Source organism: Lissotriton vulgaris, chromosome 1_1 (genome assembly GCF_964263255.1).
Source record: "Lissotriton vulgaris chromosome 1_1, aLisVul1.2, whole genome shotgun sequence".
Classification (NCBI taxonomy): Eukaryota; Metazoa; Chordata; class Amphibia; order Caudata; family Salamandridae; genus Lissotriton; species Lissotriton vulgaris.
Genome location: NC_141685.1, coordinates 1558090467 through 1558107545, shown reverse-complemented (window position 1 = coordinate 1558107545; position 17079 = coordinate 1558090467). Strand labels below are relative to the sequence as shown.

The window sequence follows — 17079 nt, the reverse complement described above, 5'->3', positions numbered from 1 at the left end:
TCCCTGGGGGACCCCTCCCTATTTGCAAATGTTACCACTATCTTTCAGTAGTTGGTAAAGTATTAAAGTTTTGAAACCCGATTTCAGTCACAAAACATTAATACATGCCAAAAAAGGAATGGGGATTTGGAAGCTATGGAAGATATGGCCCTTTTAGGCCCTTTTATGCCCTTTTCAAATACTGATTCATAATAGCTTAATAAACAAATGTAAGTTTTTCTGACCATAATCAAAGGGGAAAGGGTCCCTTGGGAACCCTCCCTATTTGCAAATGAGTTACCACTACCTTTCAGTAGTTGGTAAAGTATTAAAGTTTTGAAACGAGATTTCAGTCATAAAACATTAATACATGCCAAAAAAGGAATGGGAGGAAGATATGGAAGATATGGCCCTTTGAGGCCCTTTTACGCCCTTTCCACATACTGATTCATAATAGCTTACTAAGCAAATTTAATGATTTGGAAAACCTTTTAACACTAGCTTTAAATACCAAAATAGCAGGAAGCAAATGGCAGAAAGGTTAGTGATGTTGAACTCAGGGAAGAGGATAACCTCATCAGAGGAGGAAGTGGAGTATTTAACTGATTTGCGGATGGCAAACTGATGTGAGGGCCAGATGTACATCCATTGGATTCTATAAAATGGTCACAATTTGTGTATCGAGTTTTAGTCAATCCATCTGTATTTTGCAAACCAACTTATGTACTAATAAGTGGTTTCACAAAATACAGAATCGCAGTGGGTCATAATTGGAACTACCTCATGAATATATATGAGGTAGGCGGTAAATTGTGACCAACTGCGATTCGCTGTCATTACAGGGATGGTGGCCTGCTTGTTTTTAAATCGTTTTTTTCTAAATGCACTCCATTTTCCTTAGAAAAAAAAATGAATGCGTTTGAAAAAAAAAAGAGAAACATTTAAAAACAATTTTTTTGAGAGGAGAAACTGGTCTTACTGACTACTGCCTAATCCTAAAAAATGTTTTTGGGACCATTTACAAAGGGAAAAAGGTCCTCCAGCAGATCACCTCACATTTTCAAATGGGTTACGGCCTCTTATGTAGTGCTGGTAAAATATGAATGTTTTGCAACCACATTTTGGTTACAGAACATTAATGCATACCATAAGAAATCGCTATTTGGAAGGGACACCTTAAACACACCCCTTCCAAATAGCAATTACTCATGATTTCCTAAACCGCTTTAATGATTTGTTGACATGGTAGCGAATCGCTAAATGGGTTTAGTACATTTGAAAAACACATTTTCTGGTTTGCAAACTACCTCCGCTGCAGATAGAGGAGCCAATTGTTTTGCACCTCTCACTCCTTGTTCGCCAGAGGTGCACAGATCTTTTTTAAGTTCAGTAAAAGTTTATTAAGCATGGTAAAAATAAGTATACATAATACAGCAAAAGAAGTATGAGGGAAGAAAAGGGAGGGGAAAAGAAAAAAATATATATATATAGGAAGAACAATCAGATTACAATGTAAAAATTAACAAAACAATGATAATTGATAAACTCATCACAGGTGTGAGAAAGAAAGAAGAAAGGGTATGATAATGATACAATAAAGGTAAATGCACTAAAAGTTATGCAGTAAATACAGTAACAAAGAAAGGGGAATGAAGGAAGGGTATCATGGAGGCTTGGGAACCTCCTGTTGTGCAGGTCGTAGGCAAAAAGAACGAGTTGTACATTTATCTAAAAACATTGTAACCGGGAGCCATAAATCAGCACGTTTAGCCGCCAACTGGGCAGGAAAAACAAAAGCATTATCAAGTCTAGGATTGTGACAAACATTATACCACCATGCCTTGAATGTAATATTAGAAGAAGACTTCCAATTAACAGTAATTTGTTGAAATGCAACAGCCAATAGTAAGTCAACAATACGAACAAAGAGATCTGTCTCATCCCAGCATGGAGAGAGACTGCCCAAAAAGATGTGCGTAGGAGAAAAGGGAATACAGGTAGAACCAGAATGCATGCACATTTTTGCAGAGGAACAGCATATGAAACAAAGTGGCGTTAGGTAGAGAGCAAGACCAGCATGTATCTGGGGTGGTAGGGAATCGTTTATGGAGTGTAGAGGGAGTATGAAGCAATCGGTATATATGAAAAATATAGATTGTGTCAAGGACGCCGCTCTGGAAGTTTTACGAACTTTCGTCCAAATCTTATCCCACAGAGAGATTGGCCATGTTGTGGAGAGGTCATTTTCCCAGTGTTCCTCCACTTTGGACTTAGGTCTAGGGAGTGTGCGTGCACGAAGGTGGTTGTAGACACAGAAGCTTTAGGAAGGGTTCGTAGAACAGAGTGTAGTTGGAGAGTGGGGCTAGGTGAAATAGGAGAGGGGGCCACCCCGGAAAGTCTCGTGTAGGTGTCCATAACCGTTGCTTTAAGGAGAAGATATTTGGGAGCAAAGGAAAGGGGCAAGTCAAAGGTAGAACAAAGGGTAAGAAAAGGCAAAAAGGTAGATCATGAGAATAACTGCGAAATCCAAAGCAACCCCTTGGATCTCCAAGATAGGTGCACAGATCTTAATTCATCTGGGGGTGCTCCTTGTGAGCATGGACTCATTTGACCCAGAGGGTCGTTATGTCCTGTTGAATGGGTTCTTAAATAGATTGCCATTAGTACTTGATTGCATATATGCACCAAAAGCAACTACAGCTTTGGAAATCCACTTGAGAGGCTTGCTAATTGGCCCGCTATCCTATAAATGCCAGGGGAGACTTTAACTCCATATTAAATACCACACTGAATAGATCACACCCCGCTACCAGGCACACTAGAGGTCCATATTGCCAGAGACCTATTCAACTAGCTGCATCTTTGATCTCTAGTCAACGTGTGGTGTGATATGAATACCCAGTCTAAAAGAATATTTAGGGCCTGATGTAGGTAAATCTAATTTACCACTTCTAAAATACCGAATCATACCGATTCGGTATTTAAGAAGTGTTAAATTAGAGGGGGGGAAATCTAGGTAATTCTGATTCGGTAAATACCGAATCTGTAAGATTCGGTATTTACCAATTCTGTACATACCGAATCGGTATCCCCCATTGATTCCTATGGGCGTTGAAGCCCATAGGAATCAATGTGGCATACCGAATCGGTATTTACCGATTCGGTAATTACCTATTCTTGCAAGGGTGCAAGGGGTGTCACTTTGACACCCTCTAGCACCCCAATTACAGGCTTGTGTGCCATGTGGCACACAGACATGCCCTATGGGCATGTCTGTGTGTCACATGGCACAGGTGTGCATGAACAGATGTGCATGCACACCTGGATTCGGTATTTTACCACCCAATTGGATTGGATGGTAAAATACCGATTCTGAAAGCCCTGTGGCACTCTGACATGTGCCAGCTACATCTGCATTTACAGAATCGGTATTTTACCGAGTCTGTATTTACCGATTTGGTAATTTTACTGAATCGTTAAATACAGAATCGGTAAAATACCGATTCTGTAAATGCATGCCCTACATCTGAAAACCCTAATACCGGTCGGAAACGGCCAAAATCGGCCGTTTCCGACTGCTATTAGGGCTCCTACATCTGGCCCTTAGTCTGCCCAATCCACTCTCTACCCACATTAATTACATACTTGATTAATTTGGATAGTGAGCTCTGCAGATCTACTCACCTCTGTTTAGCATACGTAGTACCTAGTCAACACCCTGTGAAGCCACAACCTATTGCAGGTTAGCATACTCTGGGTGAAAATACTCGTCCCAATTCTGTCATGGAAGCTGTAGCCCTTCATGCTAGAGGATTTCAAGTCCACCTGTCACTCTCAGGGAAGAAAAAACAGGCCCTTCGAAAGTCCTCCCTGGCTATTTATTGGGATGCAATCCTTCAAGACTTAATAGAACATGCCAACGAGGATGACGACCACACTGAAAACCTGGATCAGTTTATCTACAAGTCCTCCTAATATATTTAGGGTTGCGGGAGTGAACTACTTTATTTTTTAAGCTATTATACCCTCAGCAATTCCTATACATTAATGTCCTCAAACCTTCTGTTGCCTGGTAGTTTGTTACTGGAAAGACAAATGACTAGGCAAACTAGAACTTCTTGTGGGTGGGAGGGAGGGTTCTCAGGTTAAAAAGAGTTTTCTTCATATACAGGTAGCAGTAAACATTTTATCTGACATCTTAGGCTATTGAGCCAATAGCCTGAATGACAAATAATATGAGAAGCAATATTTTGATTTTCATTAATAAGTATCAGGCACTGTACGATACTGCTTGCCCTGACATATTGTCTTGATTCTATGCACTTCTCTGTAATCGATTTGTCTTTCATAAAAAGTGCTTTCTTTTCATCTGAAATGTTAATAAAAAATTATTAAAAAACAATAGCTTCCAGGGACTTCAGGCAGGGCAAAGATTACTTAATAAATGTAATCTTTCCAAAAAGCTTATTACAAATCCGACTTCACTAGTGAATTGGACTTGTGATAAGAAATTTCAACAAGTTCCAAAACTTGAATTTGTATCTGTTTGCTAAGTGGAGATACCATTGAGGAAACTTAATATTGTATTCCAGTGTTTTCCTATGGAACAATCAACTCTGCTTCAGTACTTTCAAGTGCTGGTCACTATAAGGGCATGTTTAACATTAACCTTAACATGGCCAACCTTTAAACAGCATGTAGCCTGCCTTAATGGGCAGGAAGTTTACTTAGTGATGACGTATAAATATCTAAAAGGAAGGTTTTAGGCCAAAGGGGAAATTGCAGTTTAACCTTGCACAGCCAGGCTACTAGAGGAGCACAAACCTTTTATCATTGGTTAGCAGAGCTAAAGTGCACTGAGTTCTATAGCCAGGCAAAAATAGTGTTCAGCAGAAAGGCAAAACAAATCCAGTGACCTTGAAGAAAGGGCACATTTCCAGCTCTGGGCAATCCCTGTGATACTAAAATTACTTGCAGTTCAAAGGCACTTTTCACAAATAGTTACAAACAAGCTTTCTCATTAATACGTATGAGGTGGGAATCTCTTTACATACATTTGTGGATACTGGGATGGAGGTCTGCATCCCCACAACAGGGTAAAGAGACAGAATATCGAGAGTAAAAAACTCGACCTGCCATAATATCGAGTTAAAAATATTGTGGAATGGAAATATCGAGTGCAAGAATATTGTTGTAAGGAATATCGATTTGAAGGTAAGTAATATCGATTTAAAAAATCTAGAAGTTATTAATATTATTTGCAAAAATATAGATGTTTAAAATATCGATATTTTAATTAGTGTTATGTATTTTAGTACATATTTTAAACGTATGTGATGTATTTTTTGAATAAATATTGTTTATGTCTTTAATATATGTGTCAAATTTTTTGCAGTTATTAATTTTATTTTAATTAACTTTTGTGCTTTTTAGTTCCGTAGCGGGTTACGGGTTTATAGCTGAATAGGGTTGGAAGTAATTTAATTATAAAAAATTAATTAATATTTTTAATGTATTAATCTTTATTTAATTGAGATTTTATAATGTTAATTGTGTTGTAGTTTTTTGGGGTAAATTTTAGGTGCTGGTTGTGGGGTTTAAAGGGGTAAAGAGTGGGAAGTAATTTATTTTTAATGAATTAATAATTAGTTGTTAATTAACATTAAATAATTAATTGACAATAAATTATAGTCATTGAGTAATTAATTTTAGGTGCTGGTTTGGGGGTTTAAAGGAGTAAACTGTGGGAATTTATTTATTTTTAATAATTAATAATTCGTTGTTAATTAACATTAATTCATTAATTTACAATGAATTACAGTAATTGTGTAATTAATTTTAGGGACAGGTTGTGGGGTTTATAGGGGTAAGTGTGAGAAGTATATTATTTTTAATTAATTAATAATTAGTTGTTAAGTAACAATTAATTAATTGACAATTAGTTATGGTAATTGTGTAATTCATTTTAGGTGTGAGATGTGGGGTTTATAGTGGTAAAGAATGGGAAGTCATTTATGTTTAATTAATTTATAATTAGGTGATCATTGTTCTTAATTGATATTTAATTAAGGTAATTGAATGTTTTAAATGTATTAATATTTATTTGCTTGAGATTGTATAATCTTAACTGTGTTTTAAATGTTACTAGCAGCCCGCCCCGACGTTGTTCGGGGGCAATGAGGCTTCAGGGCCAACCGCACACCCAGGCCCCCGCCCGCCCCAGCCCCCGCCCCGGCCCCCGCCTGCCCTGACATTGCCCCAACCCCCTCCCGCCCCGCCTCTGATCCGATCCCCTCCCGCCCCGCCTCAGCCTGAGCTGCCAAGACACCTATTAGCTACACGGAGCAGATGGAAGCAGGGTCAACCGCCCGCCCCCCTCCCGTCCCGACCCCCTCTTGCCCCGCCTCGCCTTTGCCTTTGCCTTACCTGAGCCGCCGCTCCTCCCCGCGTTCCTCACTTTACCGCCGCTCCATGTCCGCCGCTCCTCCTCGTCATCACGCACATCGCGGCCAGCGCTACGTCGCAGCCAGCGCAACGGCCGGCGCTACTTTCAGGGGACTACTTTTTTTTATAGTTACATTTTTAAATTTACGTTAATTTTTATTTTTTATAGCCTATGTCCATCTGCACACCCTGGCAATTTCAACGATGTATTGGGTGTGTGGATTGGCGCTGTGGTTCCCGAGTTTACCTGGCTCAAAGGTTTGTGTTCTCTCTTTATAATAGTAGTATAGATGGGGTACATTTTAGGTGCAGGATGTGGGGTTTATAGGGGTAAAGGGTGGGAAGTAATATATTTTTAATTAATTAATAATTAGTTGTTAATTAACATTAATTAATTAATTGACAACTAATTATGATAACTTTGTAATTAATTTTAGGTGTGGGCTGTGGGGTTTAAGGGGTAACGGGTGGGAAGTAATTTATGTTTAAACAATTAGTTGATTATGAATCTCAAATATTTGATATTTATTTAGGGTAATTAGTTTTTTTGTGTGGGTTTTACCTTTGTAGGGATAAAGGGTGAGGAGTAAATTAACTTTACTCACTTTATAATTAGTTGTTAAATACTATAAGTTTTTTAATTGAAAATAAGTATCCAACACTTTCCTATTGTTGCACTCACTGGAGTGGGAATAGTAATTTTTAGCCCTCCGCTATCCAACACTTTCCCTACTGTTGCACTGACTGTAGCAGGAATGGTAATGTTTACCCCTCCGCTATCCAACATTTCCCCTTCTGTTGCACTCATTGGAGTGGGAATAGTCATTTTTACCCCTCCGCTATCCAACACTTTCCCTACTGTTATACTCACTGGAGTGGGAATAGTAATTTTTACCCCTCCGCTATCCAACACTCTCCTATTCTTGCACTCACTGGAGTGGGAATAGTAATTTTTAGCCCTCCGCTATCCAACACTTTCCCTACTGTTGCACTGACTGGAGTGTGAATTGAAAATGTTTCCCCTCTGCTATCCAACACTTTCCCTGCTGTTCATTCACTGGAGTGGGAATAGTAATTTTTACCCCCGTGCTATCCAACACTTTCCCTTCTGTTTCACTGACTGTAGTGGGAAATGTAAGTTTAAGTTTTTTTTAAATAATTTAATGTTTTAATTTATAATAGGATTTTTTTATTTTGATTTTATGTTATTGGTCATATATATATTTCTTTGTAAATTTTTATATAATTTTAAAATCATAAAATAAATGTAAATTAATAGTTCATTTGTTTTAAAGTAAATATATCTATAAATATATATATATATATAATAAAATAAATTATATATATGTGTTTTTAACTTTTTTAAATAAGTTTATTTGTTATATTTGTTAAATGTATATTAAATCTAATTTATTTATTTTTAAATTAATTTTAGTATTTAATAAATGTAATATTTGTTTTTTATTTTATATATATAAAAATCGATAGACGTACAACTATATTTTTGAAATTGATATTTTTTTCTCAATAATTTTGTACTTACCTGTTTAAGTATAAGGAGTCGATATTTTTGCTTTCTATATTTTTACCTCGATATTTTTTTCACCTATATTTTTTAGGTCAATATTCTTTCAGTGAACCCCACTACAGACCTCCCTCCTAGAATTTGGTTTTGAAATGTGCTTGCCTGGTGATCCTTGTCCCTTAACGTCACAGGGATCAGAAGTTACAGATAGTTGTACAGGTAGTGTGAGTTTCACATTAGGAATTGCATTGATTTGTCAGGGGAAAGGGTGGGTGTGCATTGCAGATTTGGGGTTTGCATCACAGAACTATTTACGCTTGCCTTGCAAATGCAAAGTCTTCTGTGCATTAAGCCTCAGTTTGCTCTTTTTACCAAACCCCTTAACAGTACCCAGTAGTGCTTAACAAAGGGTTTCGTGTTTATGAAGTTTTGGATGAAGTGTTGGTGCTGGTGGGGAGGTGCATCACAGTTGTGCTTGGTCACACATGGAAGTTGTGTGACCATGGAGGCTTTGACAGCAGTGCCCAGGCCTGGGGGATTTACTATCGCCCTCTCTCCTGCTAGCTTTTACATGTCTCGTGTATGTTGCCTCTCAAGGGACAGTAAGACATACATTCTAGCCCACTCATTTAACTCGCTGCAGCCAGCAGGATTTATACAGTTTCATCAGAACATGTGGTCTTGCGTGCAGGAAAGGAAGGAACGAGGTCTACAAGAACCAAAGGAAAGTGCAGTAGGCTCCAGGTATGATCCTCTTAGAGTCCCACAGGGTTTTCCTCTTAGCAACAGTCAACTATATTTGTAGCCATGCAGTCACACATTCCACAATTTTGGTTACCAAAGCCTGATAACCACACACCCCAATTATGCATGCAGATAGCAAAAACAATTTATTTTTTCATTCATTCAACACAGAATAATGAATATGATACCAAGATCATGTATGGATTTTTTCTCCTAGACCCTCGATCTGGGTTCTGACCTGATACACAATGGGTTCGCTGATCATTTTTTTACTCTCATTACACCTATTTAAGGTACGTTTTCCATACCTACATGCATTTCTTGATCCTGCTTGACGCCTGATTGTTCACTTTCAGAGCCATTGGTATTAAGGGATTTAGGGCCAGATGCACTAATGCATTTTCTTGTCTTAAGCCCTGCAATTTGGTAAATTGCACGGTTTGCAAGCGGAGCAATCTCCTGCCCCATCTTTTCTACCGGATGTCTCTCTGGGAGGGGGGGGGATTCTTTCTGGGTCAGAGATCAGCCTGACAGGGTAGAAGCCACCATCTTAAGAGGCTAGCCATGCCCCCATGTCCCTGGATGTGAAACATGTATTTGTCTCTCTCCCATCCGCCAGCTAGTGGGAGCTTACTCGTAGGACAGTGACAAAAGGCCTTTTGCTTGAGGAGGTGTTTTTGTTCCCTTGATGGGATGACCTGTGTGCTGGACCAATGGCCTTGAATACCTCAAAGAGTCCTACCCTGACACAAGCAGATGTAGTTAACACCCAGGCCTGTACCCTTCTTTTGTCCCTTCAGGCAGGCTGGCCTCCATCACAGTAGGCCTCTCGTTCATATCACAGTTTCAGATCCTGCTTGAATGTCAAGACGTGCTTTGCAGATCTGCAGGGACGTTTCATACCACATTGCAAGTGCATTTCAAGGGAGGGAAACAGACTTGAAAAACAATTTGTGTGCATTCACTGCCTGGTTGCTGAAGGCTCAGCTTTGTCGTACCATCTCAACTTTGTCTCTGAGTTATTTTTGGTGTACGGGACTGCCTGAAACTGGATTCTAGAGTTAGATGTGGAAGGATACTAGGATTACCATAATACACTCCCTTCACACACATACACAAGTTTAGTGTGGTTTGGTGTGGCCAAAGACGTATGCATTTAAAAGGAAGGGAACAGGATACTAAGACAATTCTTGTGTATCCCCTATGTGTTTGCTGAACAGCCCTGCTGTTGGCCTAACAGACTTCTGTCTTCAGGTTTGTTGTAGGTAGCGTGCTAGCTTCAAACTGGATTTTAGAGTTAGATTTTGGAGGACACTAGAATCACTATAGTACACTCTCCACTCACACCAACAGCCCCACAGCCCAAGTTATAGAGTGGTTGTAGACCTTTGCCATCTTGGTTCTACGCTGACACATTGCATTTCGGGCCTGTTTGCAGTAAGGCAAACAGGAACTACTACAAAGGTAGGTAGCCGTTGGCATGGGAACCCTTACTCCATTGCTCAGAGACGGACTAGGAGTGTATTATGGTGACTACCACACACAATATGGTAAACCCTGCAAAGCTGGACCATCACCTATCCTTACTCGGAACACTGCTGGACTTGTGAATTTGTACCAGGTGGACTGAACCTGCTGAACTTGGTCTCTGACCCTTGAGAGGCACATTAGGAGGTTGGATCCCCTTCCATTAGAATCCAAGGTAAAAAAAGATCTCCAAAGATCATGTGGTTGATTCCCTGGTTGGCTCATGGAACACAATAAAGCTGAAAAGGACATTCCTGTGAAGAATTCTAGCTGACCAGTGGCAACTGGACCTGGACTGGACTTTGCTGTAGCTGGGCTTTTCTGTTGTCCTCTGCCTGACACCCAGAGAGTATTTAAGTGCTCCCCCTGTGCTCCCCGAGGCCTCAGAAGTGTGCTACTGTGGTTTTTTGGACACCAAGAGAAGTTTGGGAACTTTTTCAAAACTTTATCTCCAGAGTTTCCAGAGGACAGACCACATGTGAAAAGCATCCTGCTAGAGATTCCACAGCACTGAATTGGATTTCTGGTTTGTCCCACAGAGAGAAGAGTTTTTCCTCAGAAAAACAACAAAGTCTCTTTACAAACTGGGACTTAAAGATATGTTTGAACTTCCCTACTTTAAGACCCTCACAGGGCCAATCTACGTTTTGTGCCTGACCAAGGCCCTAGTTGGGTCAGCCTAAAAACGTGCCTTGATTCCTGCCAACTGCAGCCATTGACCACCAGTGGCGCCTTGTGATTCTTGGCGCTATTTTCTCCGAAATCTTCAGAAAATGAATCTCCAGTTTCCAATTTGTGGTATCAATTTGCTTCTTACATTTTACTGTATTTTTATATATAGGAGTGAGATTTTTATTGTGTTATGTTTTTGACTTTTTAACTGTTTTGGTACTTCTAAATGAGTTACACATTTTCCTCTAAATTAAGCCTGTCTGCTCTGTGGCCTATCTACCAGGGGTGGAGCTCAGGTTTAACTTCTGAAACCACTTACTGGGTCTAAGAAGTTAGTGACTTTACTACTTGTGGTGCAATACCTCAATTAGTAATAGTAATTCACTTTCTTACAATATAGGACTATGAAGCACTGGACAAAAAAGTTCAATAGAACCTTTGCAAAACCATGATCTACCCTTTCCAGCAGTACCTTTGTTGTTTTAGGGTTTCATACTAGATGTAACAAAGTTAACTATGGCCATGGTCACTAGAATGATGCCGTTTTGCGGCTGCTCAATTTTTTGCATTAATTATGGATTTTCCACATAATCCATCATCTGCTGCATAATTTGCAGATTTTAACAGTAAATTTTTTTTTAGCTCAAATGGATCAAAAGCTACGAAAAATATTGCATGGAGTGCAAATTGCAAACATTTCACTGTTCACCTTTCAGTTTCACATTACTGTATTTGAGTTAATACTAGTCCGAATTAGGTGAAATCTTTGTCCAGACAGTGTTAACGTGGCAAAATGACAAAATGATTAATTGATACTATCACAAAATGTGCTGCATCACGCTGCATAATTAGCATTTTCTTGACACATAATTTAGTACGGCCTGACACATAATTTGGTCCTCCTTGCTGCATAATTCTAGTGGCCCAGATTATGGTGAGGTAAAGGCATTAGGAAAAAGCCCTTTGGCTTGGACCCCTTAGTACTATATCATTCAGGTTTTTAAACCTAGCTTGTATTGTCTCTTGCACCTATGGGTAGCGCTACTCAATGCAATTTTCAATGAGTAGCGTTTATTTTAATTAGAAATATGCTGTTTACATTGTGTTATTAATACATAACATGGTTTGAACATGTTATACAATAAACTGATATAGCCCAGTAGAATTTTCACCAGCAGGAGAGTTAGATTATAATGCTAACTAGAAACTTTGCTTGGTCCACCTGAGACTCAAACCCTCAACATTGGATATATGCTCATCTCCACTGATAGCAAACTACAAGTGCAAGCCTTGCTTTCATTGATTATTTGTTATGGCTTCCCTCCATTACCCATCAAAAATACAAAATGCTAGAGTTTCTACAAGATTTTCAGAAGATGAAAAATACCCAGTATAAACTCTTTCTGCTCTGTAAAGTAAAGACCATTGTACCATAACCACACTTCAAATATCTAAATAGTATTCCGCTCCATCTCAACTGAGGCAACGTTCTGTTCAGTGACATCACTGACAACCAACCTGACCCTCTAAACAGCATCCTGCTGGAAATGTTACGGAATTCCACCTACCCTCAGAGAACTCCGTTGGTTCTCTTTGCTAAACATACCTCATTAAAGTAATTGAAGTCATACAGCATGGTCAACAAGATCAATCAATCAATCACTGAATTTGTAAAGCGCACTACTCACCCGTGAGGGCCTCAAGGGGCTGAGGGGGGATGGGGGGTGGGGGTATGGCTACTGCTACTGCTTGAAGAGTCAGGTCTTGAGGAGCTTCCTGAAGGTGAGCAGGTCCTGAGTCTGCTGCAGGTGGGTGGGGAGGGTGTTCCAGGTCTTGGCAGCGAAGAAGGAGAAGGATCTGCCTCCGGAGGTGGTACGCTGGATTCGTGGGACGTCGGCGAGGGCGAGGCTGGCGGAGCGGAGCCAGCGGGCGGGGGTGTAGAAGTTGAGTCTGTTGTTCAGGTAGGCTGGTTCGGTGTTGTGAAGTGCTTTGTGAGCGTGGGCAAGTAGCTTGAAGGTGATCCTCTTGTTGATGGGGAGCCAGTGCAGGTCTTAGAGGAGGGGGGTGATGTGGCTGCATCGGGGGCGGTTGAGGATCAGGCAGGCCGGGGCGTTCTGGATGCGTTGTAGTTGCTGTAGGTATTTGGTCGGGATTCCTGCGTAGAGTGCGTTGCCGTAGTCCAACCGGCTGCTGACAAGGGCTTGGGTAACCGTTCTTCTGGTTTTGATCAGGATCCACTTGTAGATCCTGCAGAGCATGCGGAGGGTGTTGTAGCAGGAGGAGGAGACGGCGCTGACCTGCTTGGACATGGAGAGGGAGGAGTCGAGGATGAATCCCAAGTTGCGTGCTATGTCCGCTGGCGTCGGTGCTGTTCCTAGTGTTGTCAGCCACCAGAGTCGTCCCAGGCAGACGGGGTAGGGCCGAGGATGAGAACTTCCGTCTTGTCTGAGTTCAGCTTCAGGCGGCTGCTCCTCATCCACTCGGCGACGGCCTTCATACCCTCGTGGAGGTTGGTTTTGGCGGCATGCGGCTTCCTTGTTAAGGGAGAGGATGAGCTGGGTGTCATCGGCGTAGGAGATGATGTTCAGGTCGTGTTGGCGGGACACTTGTGCGAGGGGAGCCATGCAGATGTTGAACAGCGTCGGGCTGAGGGATGAGCCCTGGAGTACGCCGCAGATGAGGTTGGTAGCTTTGGATCGGTAGGGTGTGAGGCGGACGCTCTGGGTTCTGTCGGAGAAGAAGGAGGTGGTCCAGTCCAGGGCTTTCTCCCGTATTCCGGCTTCTTGGAGGCGTGTTCTTAGTGTGTGGTGGCAGACCGTATCAAAGGCAGCTGATAGGTCCAGGAGGATGAGGGCAGAGGTTTCACCGTTGTCTAGTTGGAACCGGATGTCGTCTGTGGTGGCAAGAGGGCTGTCTCGGTGCTGTGGTTCCGTCTGAAACCGGATTGCGACGGGTCTAGGATGTTGTTGTTCTCGAGGTGTCGGGTCAGCTGTGTCTTCTCAATGACCTTCGCCGTGAAGGGGAGCAGGGAGATGGGGCGGAAGTTCTTGAGGTCCTTGGGGTCCGCCTTGGGCTTCTTGAGGAGGGCGTTGATTTTGGCGTGTTTCCAGCTTTCTGGGAATGTCGCGGAGTCGAAGGAGATGTTGATGACCTTTCGTAGTTGGGGTGCGATGGTGGCGTCTGCTTTGTGGAACATTTGGTGTGGACAGGGGTCTGTTGGTGATCCCGAGTGGATGAAGTTCATGATCTTTCGTGTCTCGTCGTCGTTGACGTGGGCCCAGGAGGTCAGCTGGTTGGTGTGAGTGCTGTTCGGGGTGGGGTCTGTCGTGGTCGGGGCTGGCGGTGCGTTGAAGCTGTTGTGGATGTCGATGATCTTGCGGTGGAAGAAGGTGGCAAGGGAGTCGCACAGTCCTTGCGAGGGCGGGATGTCGTTGATGCTGGCGCTGGGGTTGGAGCGTTCCTTGACGATGCTGAAGAGCTCTTTGCAATTGTGTGCGTTGTTGCCCAGGCGGGCTTTGAAGGAGGATCTCTTGGTTGTTCTGATGAGTTGGTGGTGTCCGCGAATGGCGTCCTTGTGGGCAGCGTGGTTGCCTGACGTGCGGTCTTAGAGCCATTTTTTCAGGAAGGTGAGAGAAGCTTCTAGACAGTGGCTTTGAAGTGCATGGAATTTTTTGTACCCCCTGCCCTAGCTCAAAGCTGGCTGAAGTGAAAATGCAGGGTCGACAGGCTCTTTGTGTGAAGGCAGAGCACAGGCTATTCATGTGTAAGTGGTGCTGTGCTCAGGTCTGATAATCAATGCAAGCAACCCTGTCACCCAACATTAAGATGCAAGCATCTCTCCCAACCAAAATAAGACTTCATTGGGTTGTACAACACCTGCAGCAGCATAGACATTCTTTAGACCACAAATATTCGGGAATGTGAAAAGAAGACGTCAGTCGTTATCCTCATATGCAGATCTGGATTTTCATCCTAATCCAGATATGGCCTGCCTCCTCCCTTCTCCAGTTCCGGAAAAAAACTGAAGCCTTGTTGCTACAGACAAGACCATGATGCACATTGACCTCACAATTCACAGACTTCACCTTTAGTGTCCCTCAACCTCACCTTTCCCTCTTAATTATTGTAGCCTGTACTCCTCTTGATTTGCAGTTAGTTTGGCAATCAAAAAGTTACAGATGTGCATTCATAAGAATGGAATTACCTCTCCTAAGGTTGAAGAAAATATTAAAAACTAATGTTTTGACCTGTCAGCCTTAGGGTGGTCTTCCCCCGAGCATTTTGTCTTCCACCACCATTCTTATGACCTCGTTTTTGCCGGCATTATAACTCTGTGCACTTTACCACTGCTAAAGTGCATGTGCTCACTCCTCAAAACAGTGTAATATTGGATTATCCCCAATAGGCATAATTCATTTACTTATATGTCCCTAGTAAAGTGGTATTACATGCTCCCAGGACCTGTAAATTAAATAATAATAGTGGGACTGCAGCACAGATTGTGCCACCCACTTAAGTAGTCCCTCAGACATGTCTCAGGCCTGCCGTCACAGAGCCTGTGTTTGCAGTTTTAAACTATCATTTCGACCTAGCAAAGGAAGCCTTTTGCCAGGCCCAAAAATATCCTTTTTAACACACATAAGGCACGCCTAGAGTTAGCCAAGGACAGCCCAGAGGGCAGGTTGCAATGTATTTAAAAAGTAGGACATGTACTTTCAAGTTTTAGATGCCCTTTAGTGAAAAACTTTTACATTTGTTTTTCAATATTGCAAGGCCTATCTCTCCCATAGTGATTTGCCTTATTATATTTTATCAGTGTAATTTCCAAAAAGAAAGAGATAATCAGTTCATGTTTGGTGTCTATGAAATTGTAATGAGATACCCTAATTAATTACAATTATGAAATTGCCACTTTTAGAAAGTTGCTGTTTCGGAATTTCTTTGCCTGCAGCCTGTCTTGGGTCACATGACCGGGTATAACTGACAGTTATACTTTGTAGATTCCTCCCAGACAGTCACACAACAGAGGGATTATGTGCGCTTGAGTGGGCATTCTACAGGCAGGATGGGGGGCAGACCTGAGCACAGCACCACTTACACATGAATAACCTGTGCTCTGCCTTCACACAAAGAGCCTGTCGACCCTGTATTTTCACTTCAGCCAGCTTTGAGCTTGGGCAGGGGGTACAAAAAATGTCATGCACTTCAAAGCCACTGTCTAGAAGCTTCTCCCACCTTCCAGAACCAAGGCAGCAGGGTATAAAAGAAGGACCATAGACACCAACTCTTCAATACACTTCTGTACCTGTGGATATTTTGCCAGGAAGAAGGTCTGCTGTGCTGTTGAAAGGACCGCCACTCTGCTGGACTGCTGCTCTGAAGGAGCTACTGCACTGCTGTGCTAACCTGCTGCCAACTGCCCTCGTGACTGGGGAGTAAGAACTAGACCAGCTACCCATTTTGAATCCAGGACCCCAGAGTGGCCCAAAGGGCTAGTTTGGTGGCATCCTGATGTGAGCCTCAGGGACATAAAAGGCTTCTTAAGTGCCCATCAGGTCCTGCACCCTTGGTGTGGCTAGGCATGCTCTTAAATCAAGCTTTAGGCTCTTTGGGAATATAAACGAGCTCGTTCACACCTGAACCTCGCCACTTGCACTATAAATCAGCACGAGCCACCACCAGCCCATCTCTTTGCACAGCCAGCATCCATCACCGCAGAGGACCGCCAACACGAGACTCTAGACCACCTTTCCACGACACCCAGCCAGCTCTTCGTGCCACACCCACCACTGCCGTTGACCCTCTCCTTGCTCCTTCCCACGTGGATGGGACTCTTTGTACAAAACTTGAGAAGTTAAACCTTCATCAGGACTAATCTGGGACTATATACGACCCATGCAGTGCAGTGCACCCAGAAAGCTGTGGTTGGCGCTTTATACTTTTAGGGGCCATTTTGCAGTTTATTCTTTAAAAATTCCTTGCTACAGATTGTATATTTATCGTTTGGTCTTGCTTTATTCATAAAAGTAGGCTCTATTTTTCTAGCCTGGTGTGGGATTTTGTTGTGTGGTGTTTTCACTGTTTTACTGTTTGAGGGGTTGCACAAATACTTTATGCATTGCCTCTCAGTTAAAACTGACTGATCTGTGCCAAGCCACCGGGAGTTGAGCACAGGTTAATTTGGGTGT

General features: G+C 42.2%; 1 protein-coding gene across 1 annotated transcript in view; it reads right to left on the bottom strand.

Annotated features, from left to right (window-relative positions):
- The window catches only part of LOC147750804 (sodium-coupled monocarboxylate transporter 1-like), a 366759-nt gene that overhangs the window by 98755 nt on the left and 250925 nt on the right, over positions 1-17079 (bottom strand). The window lies entirely within an intron of this gene.